This window comes from Archocentrus centrarchus, unplaced genomic scaffold, assembly GCF_007364275.1.
Source record: "Archocentrus centrarchus isolate MPI-CPG fArcCen1 unplaced genomic scaffold, fArcCen1 scaffold_24_ctg1, whole genome shotgun sequence".
NCBI lineage: Eukaryota > Metazoa > Chordata > Actinopteri > Cichliformes > Cichlidae > Archocentrus > Archocentrus centrarchus.
In genome coordinates this window covers 2612817-2633027 of record NW_022060254.1, presented here as the reverse complement: position 1 = coordinate 2633027, position 20211 = coordinate 2612817, and the positions used below count along the sequence as shown (strand labels likewise).

Sequence of the window (20211 nt, the reverse complement as noted above, 5' to 3'; positions counted from 1 at the left end):
GCTTTCCCACCACCACAGCGATGACAGGGTTGAGAACTGGATCCATCTGTGTGGCTCTGCTTCTAAACAAAGACACAAAGACAGTGTAAGTCAGGGAATTCCTTCAACATTTTTATCCTGTACGTCGCCTGGAATAAAGAGCATCTCTGCCAACGTCCAATTACATTTTACTGTTTACATTACAACACTCAGCTTACTGGGATACAATAACTACAATACTACCACCAAAATACTGTAATATTACTCATTTAGTACTATGATAACTTTAATGTCGTACTAAAGCACTACCACTGTAACACTGCAATAAGTGAGTGATTTTGGACACAGCTGTGTCTGTTCATTTTTCATACGGCTCATTTCATACAGACTTTCTCCTGCAGCCTTCAAACAAGTCACACTTTGACTCTGTGAGCTGGAGAACGGTGGAACAAAGAGAGGACATGAGAGGAAGATGAGACTCTTTCTAAGGTAAAGACTGCTCAGCAAGTGTCCTTTGATAAACTACTAATTTAAAGCTTACAGGTAACGTTATCATTCATTTTAGAGTTTTAGTCAGATATTGGATCTGTACATGATGTTTCATCTTCTAGAAAGTTTTCTGAAAGCAAATGAAATGATAATTCCATGTTATTCAAAGTTTATAGTGGACAGTAAGTGCAGGCTAAACTGGGTAGTTTGCAGTGTTGTGGTTCAGTTTACAGTGATGAACTCTGTTGGACTGCTGCAGGGCAGACTGTGGGATCCTTGGTCACTGCTAGGTTAGGTCCTGGTAGCAGCAGAGACATTATGAGAGAGAGACATGGAGCTCAACTCTGAACTGAAATTTCTGACTAAATATTAGATAGAAAGATGGAGGAAGTATAACTACCAGGAGAGAAGCTGTTAAAATCTTATTTGTGTACAAAGAAAACTTTTAGTTGATTTTATCAGATCTGACTGAATATCACTGCATGAAAAGTGGGTTTTTCGACAGTTTCTTGCATGTAATATTGCTGCGCGCCTTGAGCTTTAGGGCTCTCAGCAGGAGGCTTTGGCCAGAACAGTAAACTGTAGGGAAACTGCCGTGGACTCTCTGTGTCAGTGCTCCCTCAGCTCCCCCCCTCTCCTCAGGTCTAGGGCAGGCTCTCATATGTAAAGGAGGTTTCTGTGAGTCATACAAATGCAAATCAAGTACTCACCAGTGGTCACCAGTACTTGCCAGAGGTCTACCCCTCCCAACAGTTGTAAGCAGCATATTTTTATTTTGAGATATATGTAATCAAATTTACATTATCATCTTTTAAGCCTTTTTCCATTACAATGTGACTACACGTAAATTATACAGCAAAACATTCAAACAAGACTAAACTCAGAAGAAGTCATTCTAATTTATAAATTAGTATTATCTAGTTGGAAATATACTTTTGGACGTTTTCAGCTTTTGTCCGTTTTTCCAATAAGGCTGTGAGCTTCTGTCTGTGAGCTTCTGTCTTGTGAGCCTTTGTCATGGAGTTTTTTGTGAACCCTGAACTTTAGTGACTGAGGGAGATAAACAAAGGCTATAACTTGATTTTGGTGACACTACAAGCATTATTTTCATTGAAAAGCATACTCAGTTTTCAGTCTAATTTGCTGTAACAAAAAGCCTGTCACACCATCATCCTCTTCTGTGCAGTGGCTTCCCAGCTAGCATTGAACATCCAGACAACATCCCATGAATGCTGCCATAAACGTTCAGTGAATGTTCACATGCATTAATGACATTAAAGACTACCAGGCAGATGTAATAAGAAAACATATAAACATATAAACTTTTATTTTGCTATACATGGATGTACATAAGAGATATCAGCAAAACCTTCATGAGAAAAATGTAAAAAAAAAAAAACGGACAGTGGATGTGTGTCTTCCAGCTCATAGGGGGGCGTTTTGACTGTTGGGTTTTCTCTGTATTGTTGTAGGGTCTTTACCCACAATACAAAGCGCCTTGAGGCGACTGTTGGTTGTGATTTGGCGCTATATAAATAAAATTTAATTGAGTTGAAATGAAATGAATTGAATTCTGTGTGGCAGCTTCTTCGCCTGTGATTGGACAATACAGATCACGTGCGGGATCACGCCGAAGGTCTCGCAAGACCAAAGGAAACGAGTGCTATCGTTCTCTTCCGTTCAATCTGAATGGCGTTCTTTGTCTACGCTGCTTTCCTGGTACGACAATGGAGGTCGTCTATATTTTCAACACCCCAGAAGCTCCTCGTAAAAGCGGGCCTCTCTACCGGCCAGCTTCAACCAGCCCCGCTGCAGACGAGAAGACACTGCTGGCTGCAATGAGTGGGTTATCTCCTGTTTTTTCGCAACTTAAAGACAAGATGGCATCTATTGTGTAGAGACTCGATGCTCTGGACTCTAACAAAGAAAAGACGGCAGCACAATCCGAAAACTGCGGTAAGACTTGGTCGTTTCTAAAACAAAAATACTAAGAGTGGTGGAATGGTCACAGTAAGCTGACAGATGTATTGTGATTTGGTTTCTTATTTTTATTTGGTTTCATCTTATAGGAAGCAGTTCGCGGCCTGCAAAACTCTGAATCCAATAAAAGCCGGTATGATCCTCTGCAGAGGTAAGAATCAGAAACAAAGCAGCAGTATTCAATGTGTGGAGGAGAGAAGAACTTAAAATGTTTTTAGTTATTTATTTTCACGTTTTTTTCCACAGACTGTTCGCCTCACAACGCGAGTGTGAGTGTTCCTAATGCGTGGACCGTGATATAATTGTGTGTAAGTATCTATTGGTGGTGTTTGTTTGTGTGTTTTTTGCCTGGATATGTTTATGTATGCACTGTGTTTATGCTCTTTATTTACAATGTACAAAAATGTTTTCCAGCTTCTTGTTAAACCTACTAGACGGTCCGCCGCAGCTTCCGTTACAGTCAGCCTCACGTTCAGGAAAAGGTGGCAGCCATTAAAAATCCTGCCCGGTGACGTGCAAGAAGGAAGCCGGTAAGACGTATTGTATTGTTTTGTTGGTCTGCTGTATTTGTGTAGTTAGCTTGTAAATGCAGTTTTATTTTTGGAAAGTATTACTTATTGTTTTTTTAACTTTATATAAAATCTGGCTTCTTTTGAACAACCCAAAATGTATATAAAAAGGTGATGCAGTGAAGGTGAAAATAATTAACACTGAATGTTTATAGTTTCAGCAGCTGTAATATTTTGGGACCTAAAGATAAAAAGTGTATAATCAGTTTAAAGGTGCCTCAAGGGTTAATGACCAAAATCACTGAAGTACTTTTATCAATATTAAATTTTTTCCAAGTACTTGTTCATTTGTCTTTTAATCACAGGATGCAGGAGTTGGTACTTTGTCAGATAACCATTGTTTTTGATGACAAAGATGGGCTGATTAATTTTTTTTTTTTGCATTCAGGGTCTTATCTGCTATGTGTGCATTCAAAGTCAAGAGACTCAAACTTTCAGTGTAGTTTCCTGATTTTTCACATATATTTCATATAGTTTCATAATGACTTAATGTGTGCTCTGTGTCAACAGCTGCTGGAGGCGAGGGCGAGTGTCCTGGCAGTGGAGGAGGTTGCCTTCTGGGACGGTGTCACCACTGACCTCATGTTGGATGAGGAGGATGGCGTCTCAGAGGGCGTATCGGGCTGGATTAAGACCCCCAAGCTTCCCCAGCTAGGAGCTCAGTGACCTCTGCGCCAAACTGGAAGACAGACTAGAAGCTCACCCTAAATACAACGCCGTGCACCATAAGTGTTTGTATGCTGGACCATGCTCTGAGAGAAAGCCACCACCACATGGCCCAGAAGTAGCAAAGCATTATATGTCATAATGTTTTTGTTTTCTTTATTTTATTTTATATATATATATATATATATGGATGATATGATGTGTGTGTGTGTGTGTGTATGTGCATATTGCTTTGTAAATAAAAAAAAAGAAATTCAAACTTGTGCCTCAAAATTTGTTTCTCTTAATTGAATTCCTTTTAGTTGAGGTTATTAGCATGGCATGAATACAACATAACATACAAGGTATATCACAGAAATGATAATTAAAAATAATTTTTATTACTGGGTTATTATTTATTAGGGAGGGGCTTACCCAGGCCTGTCTTTATAAAGGCCAATGGGGGACAGATCTACCAGCCAATCACATGTGAGTGCTGAATTGTGATGGCATTTTTTTCATCCAATGACAGAGAAGCCACGTGGGTCTGTTGCCGCTGCTTCGGCTTGCAGCGCTGCTATTCATATGTAAAGTAGTCAACGCCTGCCGGCTCCCCCCGTACCTTTACCCCCCGCTGCTTCTGGTGGTACGTAAACGACCATATCCGTCTCAGGCGAACGAAAATGCGGATCCCCGTATGCTGACGAAAGCTGCCGTTTACTAGCGGCGCCCGCGTCAGTATACGGGGACGAATATGCTTCTTTTCGTGCAGTGTATTCTGTGCATGAAGTTTTTATGTCCTGTTGATCTTTGAAATGAAAGTTAATTTAGATAATGCTTCAAAATAACTGTAAGTGCTCCAGTGTGTTTCAATATGGCTACAAAGTAACAGGACTCACTTCTAGAAGGAGTCATCAGTTTGAATTTAAGCTTATTGTGTTCTTTAGGGACACTTGCCAAACTCCAGCAGCCATAATGGCAAATGTAACATGGACCTATATATGGTAGGAAGAGGTTACACCACCCAGGAAGCTCCGCCCACACACAGCAACAGGAAACCAGGTGAGTCAAAGACAAACAATGTAAATGGTTTTAAAGGCCCACTTCCAGCTCTGCTCTGGAAACATTAACGTAAACGAGCCAAATATACGACAAAAAGTGGCATCACAAGCAAACAGCAGAGCAGGCAGCCTGTTAAAGACCGACTCCCTGTGACAAATATTTAAACTGTTTGTAGTTTGGCTCTGTTTACTCTGTGCTAACAAAGCTTACAGGTGTTTTTACCTGCAGACAGAAGAATTTGGGCTTCAAAGCAAAGAATTAAACAGAAATGTTTTGATCATTTGTTCTATGGTTGTATTTTATAATTTATTTTTTATGACAGTAAAATTATTTTTATTCTATATACACCTGACTGAAGAAGGAGCCACTGTAAACCAACATAAAGACCCATGTATGCAGAAATAATAATACCATGATATACCAGGAAACTGGTGTATCATAAATAATGCAGTGATATAAATGTTTGTCACTACAAAAAGTAATAATTTAGTTTCTTATGATCATAGAAGCAAAAATCATAACTGAACAGTTGTTCCCAACAGTCAGGCGAAAGTTACAAGATCAAAATAAAAACACATACCTCACAGTAACTGCACTTGTAGAGTCTCTTTCTGCTGTGGATCTGTTGGTGTGCTCTCAGGTACTGTGGAGCTTTAAAAGTCTTATCACACAGGTCACATTTATGAGGTCTCTCCTCAGTGTGGGTAAACATGTGGGATTGTAACTGTGAGTCTGTTCCAAACTTTTTGCCACACTGATCACAGCTGTACACATCATGTCCAGTGTGAATACGCAGGTGTATATTTCTGTTCCCTAGCTGACTGAAAGTTTTTCCACAATAGTCACAGCTGTATGCCTTAATTCCAGAGTGGGTAACTTGATGCTTCTTTAAGTAGCTACTGTAAGTGAAAACTCTGCCACACTGGTCACAGCTGTATGGTTTCTCTCCACTGTGGATGAGCTGGTGTGTTTTTAAGCTTCCAGCCTGGGTAAAAGACTTTCCACACAAGTCACAGCTGAATGGCTTCTCTCCAGTGTGGATGACTTGATGTATTTTTAGGTTACTCTTCGAGGTAAAATCCTTCCCACACTGATCACAGGTGTATTTTTTTCCTCCCTTCCTTCTGTGAGGTTTATCAGCCTCCTGAGAGTGCTGACTTCTCGCTCCATGTTGGTCCTGCAGTGACAGAGATACAAACAGAGGCAGTGAGTGAAATGCAGTCGTGGAACAAACTTCAAACTCCATTAATATTAGAGTTTTTTTGGAGCCTCCAAAGATCTACTAGGTCTATTACCTCCACCTACTGGTGAAAGTAGCACATTACATGCAGCCATGTACAAGGGAAAAAAAGAGGAAACATAAATTTATGTAAAATGATTTCAAAGCATTAATTGGACATCCTGGTTATAAAGAATCATAACATGCCAAAATGCCAAAGGATGGGACAACACTGCAAATGGATGAAAGCCATCCTGGAAACTTCTTTTATCTGTGAGCTAACAGACACATCCTGGTCAAAGATGAATCCAAGATTCCTCACAGGACTACTGCAGGCCACATGAATGCCATAAAAGGACAGCAAACACACACTTTTCAAGTACTGTATGCATATATTTTCTAATAAATAACAAAGCAAATATGAGCTCTCTCTCACTGAGTTTCTGATCACACTGACAGACAAACTCCACAGTGTTGAACTGCAGTTTGTGATGGTAGTTGTTGTTCTGCTCTGCAGCCTCTGTGAGTTTGGTGTAGCAGCACATGAAGCAGCTCTCCACCTTCTGCAGCTTCTGCTTAGAGTGACCCTAAAGCTTGAAGCAGATCTTCAGAGCAGAACAAGGACTACTGCCACCAGCTGCAGTCCAACACAGTGGAGTTGGAGTGTATTGAACCACGGGATGAGAGACTCTGGGGATCACCACAACAGCAACATCAACAGCTACTGGCACAGCATTTCCAAACCAGTAAGAACTGGAATCAAACTGGTTGGAAAACAATGAGATCTAATGAGGAGAGAGTGGAAAAGTGCTATGAAAATATGAAATGTGTAATTATAACAGTAATGAAAATGACATTATAGATCAAATACTGCTCAATGAAAATGATGTATTGTATGATAAATTGTGGGTTTGATCTGAATCTTGATTATTAATGTCTTTGTTTCAGTGTCCTGTTAAAATGTGACCTTTTTATTTTGTCTTGTTGTAACTTCAGTGCTAATTGGGACCATAATAAAACAAACCAACAGCAGCTGATGAAGTCACACAGTTTCAATAATAGTGTAACGCTGATATTTTTCTCACCTGTTGTGTTGAACTCATTGTTTCCTCTGTAGAGGCTGAAAATGTTCCTCTGCTGCTCCGTCAGACTCTCCTCCTCCTGATGATCAGCTGCAGGAGAACAGATCTGTATTAGAAGCTACCACACTGCACTGTTTGGGGGAATGAGCCCTTTAAGGCTGGATTTGGATTGATACACTTTTGTGGGATACGGCCGGTTCTAGTCGGCTATGTTAGGGTGGACATCTAGAAACAGTAGGTGGGAAACTTGTTTGAAACAAAGACAGAAGGTCTGAACAGCCGACTAGTAACAGGAGGTATAAGGTACCACCTTCTGTCAAATGCATGTCAAGATCTTATCAGTAATAGATAAAGATCTATAGCATAGATAAGATAAGCAATTTTCATATAGATGACGTCATATTTTTAATTGAATATAGATTATAAATAGATAATATTGTATAAGGGGTATATGGGAATGGGTATGAGGGTTGGTGCTTATGTGTCACTATAGGGGAGGGGGGTGAAAGTATATATATATATATATATATATATATATATATTTTTTTTTTTTTTTTAATTGGGGATTTTCTTTTTATTTGTAATTATAAATAAATAAAAAGCCACAGGACTCGTCATTTCATTTTTGTGAGACATTACAGCCTGTATAGTTTGTTTTTTTCTTTTCATTTTATTTTTCATTCAACTATGACAGAAACATTTTGCTGTGGACCACATTGGAAATCTTTACTTAATCTTTACCTCTGACCATTAACGGCACTACTGTGGAGAGAGTGAGCAGCACCAAATTCCTGGGAGTGCACGTCTCAGAGGACCTGTCCTGGAGCAAGAACACATCATCACTGGCCAAAAAGGCTCACCAGCGCCTCTACTTTCTCCGTAAGCTGAGAAGAGCTGGAGCTCCAACCCCCATCATGTGCACCTTCTACAGAGGTGCCATCGAGAGTGTCCTGACTAGCTGCATCACAGTGTGGTTTGGCACATGTACCGCATCCTGCCGTAAGACTCTCCAGCGCATCGTTAGAGTGGCTGAAAAGATCGTCGGCACCTCTTTTCCCTCACTACATGACCTACACAGTTCCCGCCTCACTCGGAAAGCCCTCTGCATGGCGGGCGATCCTACACATCCACTACACAGCTTCTTCAGCCTGCTGCCATCAGGAAGGAGAGTGCGGAGTCTCCGGGCTCGAACCAGCAGACTGAGGGACAGCTCCATTCATCAGGCAGTCAGGATGCTTAACTCTCTGCCTGCTCTGCCCCCTTCCCTCCCTCTCTTACTGCCTTAACACACAAACTTTCACACTTTTTCACATACCATATTTCACACTGAACTCATTAAGAACTGGTTATTCTCTCAACTCAAGTTTATGTGCTCATTCAATTACACTACTGTTCATAATTGCACTACTGTTTATAATTGCACTACTGTTACACTTACACTACTGTCTATACTACAATACCGTTTATAATAGCATCAGCCTTAATGCACAGCACATGTCACTTTACTGTCAATATCAGGGTCTCCATATATATATATATACTGTGTACATCTACTTTATTCATTCCATATGCCACTTATCTAGATATCAATGCCAGGACCGCTACACGTGGGTGTGTGTATATATATATATATATATATATATATATATATATATATATATATATATATATATATATATATATATATATACACTTTTATACTTTTATATTTATACTGCTATAGTTTATATTTTACAGTTAGGATGGTACCGTATTTTTCTTTTTTATTTATTATGCTAATATTATTTGTTAGTTAAATGTTTACTGTTTATTGTTGCACCATGGGTCTGAGAGTAACGGAGTTTCGATCCTGTGTATGTCCTGTACATATTGCAGATTCGACAATAAAGTTGACTTTGACTTTGACTTAATTTTATTTGTATATGTTTAATTCCGTCTAAAAAAATTAATGAAATCAAGATTTGTTTTACCCGATTTTCACAAAGAAGACAGCACCAGGACACCGTGAGTGAGCCTACTGAGACCTTTGAATGCCACCATGAATATGAACAAAACTAGGTCAGACAGAAAGGTCAGTAAGCCTGAACTTTCGCCCCTCCTCCCTTCCTCTCTCCCCCCACCCCTCTCTCCTCCTACCTCCTCCTCCTGCTCCTCGTCCTCCTCTCCTAAACATCAGATTAGCCTCAGTCAGGGTTTTGTGTTTAATTCCTCTGAGAAAAAGACCAATTAAAAAATGAAATTGTAAATTAAAAACTAAATAAAAGCAATAAAATAAATAAAAAGAAGAAAAGCAAATGAAAAATATAAGCAAAAAAGTAAGTAAATGAAAAAAACTAAAAAAAAATGAAAGCAAATAAAATTGAAAATGAAAAAATAAATTGAAAATGAAAAAATAAAATTAAAAATTAAAAATAAAATGTAAAAAATAAATTGAAAAAATAAAGTAAATGAAAAAAAAACCAAAAAAATGAAAGCAAATAAAATTGTAAATTAAAAAATAAAATTGTAAATTAAAAAATAAAATTTAAAAAATAAATAAAAGTAAACTAAAAATAAAATTTTTAAAAAGTAAATAAAAGTAAATTAGTGAAATCATCTGTTTTTTAAAAAGTTTCTGTTTTTCTAGTTCCACTGACCTGTAACAGAAAATAGGCGCTAAAAACCCCCCTCCCTCCTCCTCCTCCTCCTCCCCTATGTTGAGCGTCTTTGAGATCTTATCCACCTCTCTGTGTATTACAGATTATTACAGTATTTTAAAAAAGAGAAAAACAATAATTTAGATTTCGGGGGCCCCACCTATGACCCTGTTCAGGGCCTCTCTTTTCACGGTACCACCTCTGTTTGCTTTAGGTAAGATACAGAAAAAATAACGGTCACCGAACCTCTTTAGCTTCCTGGACACATCTGTTTTTGTAAGATAAATAACCCCCACCCCTTTTTCCGATCAATCAATTTCATAAATGGTGTGGACAGAACAGTGAGCACATCAGAGCCTGTCTTGTTTATGAAAAAAAACAACTGAACCTACTAAATGCTGACAACCCTGTAAAGCAAGCGACTGACACCTTTTTTTTTTTGAGGTAAGTTACGTTTTATTTCCACTTTTTTTGTATGCTTAGCTTCAGCTTCATAACTTAAAAAATATATAGGTTATTATAGATCACAGACCCGCCTTAGAAAGAAGTATGATAAAATCTACCATTAGTGCAGAAAAGATAACACACAAAAGTATAAAAGAACCTCAGTGTAAATATGTTGTTAGTTTGTTTCTCTAAGCGTGACTCTTGGACAGGATTTTTGGTAAAGACATGGATTATTCAGGTACATCAAATTCTGTTTTTAGGTTTTAGATCATTTAAAAAAAATACTTTTCTAAATTGTTTTTTACTTTTAGATGACATGTTCATTGGCTCTATTTCAGATACAGATGACGGTAAGTTCTTTTTTTTCTTTTTTTCACCACGTCTTTTTGATGAATAATGGGGTCATATAACTTTTTTTTTTTTTCTTCAGATGTTGAATTGATTGAGGAGTCTGATATTGGTATGGCTTTTTTTTTGTTATATATATTTTTTCAGACAAAAAAACAAAACGACTTAAAAATAACACACTTTTTTTAAAAACCATTTCAGACATATCTGACTTAGACCGATATCTTCACGATCAGAGAGCTTTCTCTTCTCCGAAAAGAACGCGCCTCGGTTCAGCTTCTAAAGGCTGCAAACTCACAGACAGCCAAAGACAGATTCTCCGTGGTGCTACCTCTCCAGTTGACAGAGGTGACAAACCCTAACCCATTTACCCCACATAAGTATTAAACGTATCTGTGTTTTATTATTTTTTAAAAATCTATCTTTCAGGAGGCAAAAGTGTCACTGGAGCTCGCAGACCAATACGTAGAAGGAGATGGCGAAAGGAGAGGAGGTCCAGATGCCGATACACCAGAGTCATCTTCACATAGACCCCGTATATATATATAGCTTGATGTTTGCCTTGCACTCCTTTTACTCTGAGCACGATGAGCAGGCGACTGACCAAGTGATTCTCTGTAGAAGAGGTTATGGTCCAGGTTTTTGGACATGATGAAGAGGGCACTGAAGGTGAGCCAGAGATAGAGGAGAATGTCTCAGAAATGGAAGACAACACAGATTTTGATCCAGACCTTGAAGAGACTGACCAGTCAACAGATGGAGAGGGAGAGGCACCTGAAGAACAGGCACCTGAGGAGACATTCCAGTCCAAGAGTGGACACTTGCTCTGGTCTTCATCCCCCCAGGACAGAGGAAGTAGAGCGAGAGTGGAAAACATCATAAAGATGACGCCAGGGCCAACACGGTATGCAACATCTCGTGTGGATGACATCAAGTCCAGCTTCCAACTCTTTTTACCAGAGTCCATTGAGGCAATTATACTGGAGATGACAAACCTGGAGGGGAAGCGTGTGTTTGGGGACACGTGGAGAGAAATCAGCCTGGTAGACCTCTAAGCCTGCATAGGTCTGTTGATTTTGTTTCTGTTGATGCAGAGTCTGGCAGGCCTATATTCTGGGCAACTATGTCCTTACAATAGTTTCATGTTCTTTCAAGAATTATTCAATTTGATAACAGAGATACACGACCCGTCAGCTGGCAAAATGACAAACTGGCTGCAATCACGAAAATTTGGGACAGTTGATGAAGCGCCTGGTTCCTTTCAGATGTCGCTGTTCCTTCAAGGTGTACATTCCAAGCAAACCAGGGAAATATGGAATAAAGATCTGGGCAGCATGTGACGCCAGGAGCAGCTATGCCTGGAATATGCAGGTATGCATGGGGAAACCCAGTACTGGAAGGGCTGAAAAAGGTCATAGGTCAGTGTTAAGTGGCTTAACACACACACACACACACACACACACACACACACACACACACACACACACACACACACACACACGACTTCATGTTGAGTTTGGTCTTTGGTTTTCAACTTATTTTTTACATCACATGTTCATTTTGTAATGCAGTTATTTTATGTCAGATTCTATACATTCATGTTAAACACTGCTTTGAGACATTGTTCACAGCTAAAGGATGTGGAATAAAAATTTGGTGGTGAAAAATGTTTTTTGTGCTAATTTAAGAGCAGTTAAAACAGACCGGTCAATTTTGACCGGGAACACTAAAGTAAGGGGCGGGAGGGGGAACATCGAGAATCCGAAGCAGCAGAAAGGGGGTGCAGAGAAGTTACGTGCAACGAAATTGAAGAGTGTCTCTGTAGATGCTACAAAATGTGTAAAGGTCACAGACATGTTCGCTGCTGTAGCCTCCACGTACTCTGTAACAGCAATGCTCCAGCAACAGCAGCTGTAGGCGGAGCTGGTCAGAGGCATAGGCGACATATGCGGCTGACCACCAGGGGGCCCTCAAGCTCATCCACATTTGTCATGAAACTTTTTGGTTTGTTTTAATTTTTTACAAATGCCAATTTCCTGAAAGAAAGAAGAGACTATTCTAACTGTCCAGATTTGTACACTTGTAGCAACACTAATTTAATGAGTAGGCTACACTCCGAAAAGCTAATTCATGTATTTATTACTTCTAGGCTGGACTATTGTAATTTGTTATTATCAGGCTGTCCTAAAAGCTCCCTAAAAAAAGCCTTCAGCTGATACAAAATGCTGCAGCTAGAGTACTGACAGGGACTAGAAAGAGAGAGCAGATTTCTCCCATATTGGCTTCTCTTCATTGTCTCATAGTACCATATCACCCCAACAGAGCACTTCGCTCTCAGACTGCTGGCTTACTTGTGGTTCCTCGGATACTTAAGAGTAGAATGGGAGGCAGAGCCTTCAGCTTTCAGGCCCCTCTTCTGTGGAACCAGCTCCCAGCTTGGATTCAGGAGACAGACACCCTCTCTATTTTTAAGATTAGGATGACTGTTGGGTTTTCTCTGAAATTATTGTAGGGTCTATACCAGCCATCACCAATAGGCGGACCTCGGTCCGGATCCGGACCGAAATGATGTCTCAAGCGGACCCGAACCTAATACCAAAACAGAAATAACCACTTAATTTAAATCTTGTTGAGCTCTTTCTGGTTTACTGGCGCAGCTTTTACAGTCCTTACGGTAGTAAGGACTGTAAAACCCACTGACCAATTGCATGCGAGTTTGGCAGTATTGTGAGTTTACAAAACTAACTAAATCTAAGAGAAATTATAGATAAATTACCTTTGTTTTCATAATTTTAATTAAAACCCTTGTGGATTGATATGAAATAATTTTTTCCGCTCTAACAGTTTAAGCGGGAGCACCATCGGGCAACTGTATGCGTGCGTGTGTGTGCTCACCGCATCGGTCCACAAAGTAATGGCAGTGATCTGCCGAGAAACCGCACTGATCCTTCAGCGTAACCTGACGAGCGCCTCCGGAAAAATCAAACTACATGTCGGGTCCACACAGCCCACAAGGTTGTGATTAACATGTTCAATGCTTGTGCGTTTCTGGCTACTTTTTGCTGCAGTGTTTGAATTTATCAGTGAGAGAATAACAATCAGGAATAATAATCAAAACATCAATATAAGGACTCACAGATGTCAACAAATTCCTGGAGGGAGACTGCTGGAACTATCGGAATGGATGTGAGGAAATGAAGAAAGTGGAAAAACAGGGACAAATATGTTTGCAGCCAAAAAACTGAGCACAAAGAGCGAGGTCCAAAAAAGACACCAGCACGCGACCGCAAGGTAATTAACACACACTATCCACCTACACAAGCGTAAATGGTTGGCCACTTAAGTAGGTTGTGTACAGAGGCCGCAAAGCTAGCCCTCTGAGCAGCTCCAAAACAGAAGCAGCTTCATGTGGTGAGAACATCAGGATGCAGCTGGATTTGACCTTTGACTCCTTCAAAGCGTTCAGTTTGTTTTTGTCCAACATTCGCTGTGTTCTGATGTTTTACACCACGTGTTCTGCACTGACGCTGAAGTTTGTTGTAGTTTATTCAGTTTTGGAGTTCATGTTTTTCTTTATGTTTCTCCTTGTTGATGTTCATGTTTTCCACATTAAACACGTAATGCTGCTATTTTGTGAACAGTTGGTTGTTGAATGCAATTTTTTAAACGGTATCTTTTGTCGAGTTATTATTACACAATAGTCACTCTTGCACCTGACAAAGTATGAAAAACTAAAACTGACGAAAACTAAACTAAAACTAAGCATGAAACCAAATATAAAAACTAATGCTCTGAAAACTAACAAAAGCTTATATCTATCTATCTATCTATCTATCTATCTATCTATCTATCTATCTCTATATATATTTAGATAGATAGATAGATCACATTAAATAGTTGGACTTCCAGACCTTGGCCTCATGAAATTTTGTCTGACTGGACCTCTTTAAATTTTATTTGAATACCCCTGGTCTATACCTTGCTTACGGCCCCTTCAAGGCTTGGGCCGGCTCTGCTGTAGGTGAAGACAGCAGCAGCGGACAGGGGGAGGAGCAGCCAGAGATGCAGGCTTTGGAAACCGAGGGACAGAGTGAGTGGGGAAAGTGTAGTACGTAAGCAGGTAGTAACATTAAGATAATACAGGGACTTTGAGGTGATGGAGGTAATGTTAGCTCTATTACATAAGAATGATGAGCAATGGCGATTTATATTTATTGGTATTTGCATACTTCCCAAAATCTGGCAGCCATGGCACTTTAATCTGATAAAATAGCAAATGGTCAAGGCCGAGAAGTGTTGGATGAGCAGCAAGTGTCCATTTTAGGCTACATCATAGAATTTTAGATAATTAGGTTAAAGGTGTGTTGAAAGGCTGCACAGTAGTTTGAATTTGTAGCCTCTATGCTGGTTAAACATGTTTTAAGCACTCAAACAGGTGAAATAACAGATTTTTAAAAAAGCTAAATGATAAGTAAAAGTATAAAAGTATTATTATCAAAAGGTATGCTCACATTGAATAAGAGTAAGACAGTGTCAAATGCTTTTAAGACATAGTTGCGGGCCGGTCTAAGCCAAAAATGCCAGGGCCGATTTTTTGCCCCAGTCCAGGTCTGGCAGCGAGTCATTCAAATGAGACTTTTTAGGAGTTCACTTCCTGTCATGTGTTCATCCACAGCAGTTTTCTACTAAGGTACTAAAGTTAGCTCGATGCTTACCTTTCGCTGAGCCCACAGACAGAGATTAACGCTGTTCTCAGGTCAGATCCAGGAGATCAGGCTGAGCGGATCGATCTAAGTATCAATAGTATCGATACAAACGTTGGTAGTGATGTTGGATCGTTGCTTTGGTTTGTTTCTCCTCTAAGTTCACTTCTTCTCCTCCATGAAAAAGCAGCTCTCTGTGTGCTCCAATCACGCAGCCGCACTTTGCTCCGCCCCCTCCTCCCTGCTCTGCTGTGGTTTGTTGCTTTGCAGTCACGTGACTCCGCTGCGCTCAGATATCACGTTTGCTGGAAATTCTCTACAACAGCAGCAACTTAGAAAGACACGAAAAAGGGCAACAAAGAAACAAAGAGGAGAGAAATCGTCATCAATTCATATCAATCATCAATAACCTGAGTAAATACAAACTGCAGTTTTTCAATCATTTCATGCATTAAGGGAACAAAGTGATCCAAACCTACCTGCCCTGTGGGAAAAACTCATTTCCCCTCGTCTTCAATGATCAATGAACTGTGATGAAGCAGATTGTTGGAAAGCTGACTTCAGTCTCACTGCCACACTCAGGCCTGATTACTGCAGAGCTGCTCAATCACGAAGGCCCTTAAACACAAGCTGTGTGACAAAGTCAAGCAGCTCAAAGATGTCAGGAAGCAAAAAAGGAGCTTCCAAGACAAAGAAAGAAGCTGAAAGGAACCAATGCAGACACAAATGAGCCTCTGACAAAGAAACATGCAGACACAACACCACAAGCACCAATACTAAGGAGACAAAAACACATTCAATCAACATGGATCAAAGTGCAAGATCAAAGTTACAGGAGCAGCTGAAGGACAAAAAGCTGTGATCATTAAAGAACTTTGAGCTTTGGACAAATATCACAAATGTTCACAATTATGAGAGCTTCATCCAAACCATCATTTCCCATCAGGAAGCCACAACAGTCTACTATCCATATAACAATGGAACAATAATCACTTTGCTCCTCCCAGGGCACCCAACCACCACCCAACCCTCCACCCAACCACCGCCCCTCACAGCTATGCCCCTCAAACTAAAACTCCCTCACCACCACCACCACCCTTCAGACTGACAGCTACCCCCCACCCCAAACCCTAACATCACCAACAGTAGTCTGGCACCCCCACCTGTTGTATCAACCCTATCATGTAATCGCAACCATCAGACCAACAATATCACCCCCCACCACCACCACCCACACACACACACACACACACACACACACACACACACACACACACACACACAAAACCCCCAATATGTGGATTGGTTCATCATTGCTCAGACTTGTCTCATATATAATAATATAATATTTAGAACAAGCGTATATTTAATTAGACAAATCATCAAATAGTGCTGTAGTGTGATACTGTTTGTTGAGTCTACATTTGTTTAAGAGATGCGGCCTAAGACTCACACAGCACCCAAACACAGACTTGTGTGTGGTACGTATGCTGTTTTAATTTTGCTATATTTCCCCTATGAAGATCCAAGATTGATATACGTAAATATTTCTTGTAACTTTTGCCTGTGTGAGACTCACAATCAGAGCTTTACAAAACTGTGCGTTGTTTTACCTCTTTTTTTTTTCCCAAGTTTTTTTCCCCCCATGTCCCTTGCAGGGTTCCGTAGTTTCCTGTTTAGCTGCTCATGTTGGTATTAAATATTGTGAATTTTTCCACACATGAAGCCCTGCAGGTAGAAATGGGTGTTTCTGCTCTGCATGTCAAAGGTCATATATGAAAATCCACACAGCCCTGAGTTCAAATCTGCAGTTTGATGTGTTCAAATACAGTGAGCATGTTTGCTGTGGCTTTGTTTTAGATCAAAGTCAGAAGTTGTTTGGTGTCAGTAACCTAATACGCCTCAGGCAGGTAGAACGTGGATGCAGGTGTTCAGAGGGACTGCTGTGTGTTTACTATAGTGAGGTAACTTTACTGATCAATACTATGCTTATTAAAGCAGAAGCACCCAGAGCAGCAGGGATCAGATGCTGATTGGTGCAGGAACACGCTCACCTGTGGAGGGCGCTGCATGCTGCTGTGTTCTCCTGTGGCCGGTCTCAGCCTTTGCTTTAAGCTGCTGCCTGTTTGGACAGTCTGATGCTGAGATCCTGCCCATGTGAGGAAAAGCTTGCAAACACACAGCAGTGATTAGTTCCAGATGTTCTTGTGTTTCAAAGTGCTCTAATTTAAGGCTGAAACAGCTGCCACAGTCTCTCTGACAGGATCTCCTGTGAAAGCAGTGACAGGTGTATCCACTGATCCACCTCACCTGGATGTCGTCTTTAAGCTGGAGGAGGACTTAAAGACTCACACACTGATTAGACAACAGTGACAGCTGCTGCTTCTGGCTGCTGTCTTTCATCCTGTGTCTGCAGCTGCAGTCTCACACCTGTATGTTACACAAAGTCCTGCACAAATATTCAGATATTAGCAGCCTGTAAGTGCTGTGGGACACCTGAGCAAACAGTCTGAAAGCTATGAAATAGTTCAGTGTTGAGCTCCATCTCTTCCATTTCTCCATTCTTACTCTGCAAACATCACACAAGCTAAATGTGTGCTTAGTTGTTGCAGCGGTTTTTGTTGTTATTAGTAAAGAGTGACTCTGTGGTGCAGCGGGGGAACAAATCTGAGACTGGGAGGAGACACAAAAACCAGCCTCAGGGGTCGCAGGCTCGTGTGCCCTCAGTGCCGATCCCAAACCCAGATAAGTGCAGAGATGCAGCAGGAAGTGCATCCGGTGTCACATCAAACATGCAGATCCATCCGCCGTGGTTCTTGGGAAATAAGGGAGCAGCTCCAAGTGCGCTCTGCTTCTAGTTATTATTAGTAACAGAATCATCTTAGAGTCAAAGTGTCATGAGGTGCTGCGTGGTGAGTATTTTCTTTTCCAAAACTGAAAGTGAAGCTGTGAGCACCACGAGGGATGACTGGATCATTGAACTGTTCTCAGATCAGCATCAAAACCCTGCAGCTGCAGGTCTGACCCGGCTACAGGCAGAGGCAGTGATGGCCAGTGGGAGCCTGTTTGAACACTTTGGAGTTCATTCTTTGAAGCTTTCAGTCTGGATGTTGTTGATGAGAAAGAAAGCATTCAAATGCAGCACTGGTCTCATCAAACTTCTTCTCCATCATTAAATAGAGGAAAAGAAGTGACAGAGTCACAGCTGTGCTTCAGAGGCACACACACACTTGAAGATGTCTGACGTTTGAATATGACAAGTATAGGAAAATGATCCATCAATCAAGGAGATCAGATCCTGTGGATTAGTCTACAGCATCATCAGATTGTTTTCCTCGGCCTGTTTTTGTCTCAGAGTGTCCTTTATACAGTCAGAAAGGCACAAAGGTCACGAGGATTTAACCCAACAGCTGAAATGATTTTAGAACAGAGGATGTCCACGTGTTGGGCTCTTTGTCTTTCATCAGTGCTTCACAGGATCTTCCAGTTACACATTGTTTTCACACTGGAACAACATTTGAATCTTCATTTGAACATCAATTCAAAATGACTCATTTAAGGGAATTTGCAGCTTTTGTCTTCCAGCTGAGAACTTAGAAGATCTGCAAACTGCACAAGGTTGTTAAAAGACTTGAAGCTGGAAATGAACTCAAAATCGAAAATTGGCTTTGAAATCTGAAATTTCTACCCTGGGGTAATGTATGCCAGTGTTTTATTTCAGCATACAGTGAATGCACCATTTTAAGTTGTCCATTGTGATCCTGCATTATCAAGTAGAATGAGTCAAGCCTGCAGCTGTTTCCTTGTAATCCCACACATCTGTCCCTGCTACAGTGTTTCCTCATGTTCTCTGCCTCTAACGTGCCCTTATGGTCCATAAAGAAACGCTGCACTGATTTTATCACATTCACTTAGTTTCCAAGGAGACATTATACTGGGGAAACCACCTTTACTTTAATCAGCATCTCATTAATATGGATCAATACTGTTTAATGAGAATCGGACTGGAAACAGAAAACATGAGGATTTAAATCTCTGACATCTCACAGTGAGCTCCACTTGTTTCCTCATCAGTGCCCTGCTGTAGACAGTGCAGGTGTAGATCTTACTGTCCCTGTCAGTGGGGTATTTCAGCCATTCATCGGTCTCCAGTTCTCAGCAGGTCTTCATTCATCTTTGTGCGTTCTCTGTAACGCCATCCTGCTTCTTACGGTGATCGTTTAAGGTGGACACGTGGACTATGATGAGTTCTACATCAGAGCGAGTCCACTCCACTCTGGTGTCGTTGGGGTGGTCAGGTTTTGTTTTGCAGGGCAGGATGACAGACACTGAGCCTTCCTCCACCTTCACCTCCACCTGCTGGTCTGAGAAGACAAGAAAACACAATATCATAATACTGTAGAAACGGCACCAGCACCTGACCTTTGACTCTGTCCTATTACTAGAGAGACATAGCCAGGCTTTCTTTGTGTTATCTGGTTAGAATAACCCCAGAACCTAAAAGTCAGTCTGAGATAACTGGTGTCAAAACTGTGGTTCTACTGCAGGGTCTGAGCACGCTCACATTAAAGGATGGATATTTGGTGGCTATTTTAATTTTTCTACAGCACAAATTTGACTGATTGAGTGCTGCCATATTTAAACCGTTTGTGCATAGTGGCTGCTCACTACAGTGGACAGCTGTTCAAAAGCTATTCCCTTTTATATGCATGTGTTTTGCTGTTATAGTTGCTTATCAGTGGACACAGTGGATGCTTGTGCATCATCCCCATGCACTGTAATTAACAGGCCCAGGATTAGTCAATACTAACAGTACTGACAGTGGATCTGAGGATGCTACATCATTTTCTGTTGTTGGACTGGTAATTACATATTTCTCTGGTTCAAAAGTCAAATGAATGGTGTTTGTCCAGCTGAGTGGACACGTTCATAAACAAAATTTCACATGTATTGCTTTTTCATGCCTAATGAGGAATAAAAACACTCGGGGAAAACAAATCTTGACTGAGGTTCTCATAATTCATGCATGAAAGGGCTCAGGTAAAATGACAA

General features: G+C 40.6%; 1 long non-coding RNA gene across 1 annotated transcript; it reads right to left on the bottom strand.

Moving 5' to 3' along the window:
• Positions 1-5411: 5411 nt before the first annotated feature.
• On the bottom strand, positions 5412-15341 carry LOC115775747 (uncharacterized). The gene is made up of 3 exons (XR_004019379.1): positions 15172-15341; positions 7029-7115; positions 5412-5901 (listed from the first exon to the last, which is right to left on the bottom strand). It is a non-coding gene; the product is annotated as an uncharacterized LOC115775747 (long non-coding RNA).
• Positions 15342-20211: the final 4870 nt, after the last annotated feature.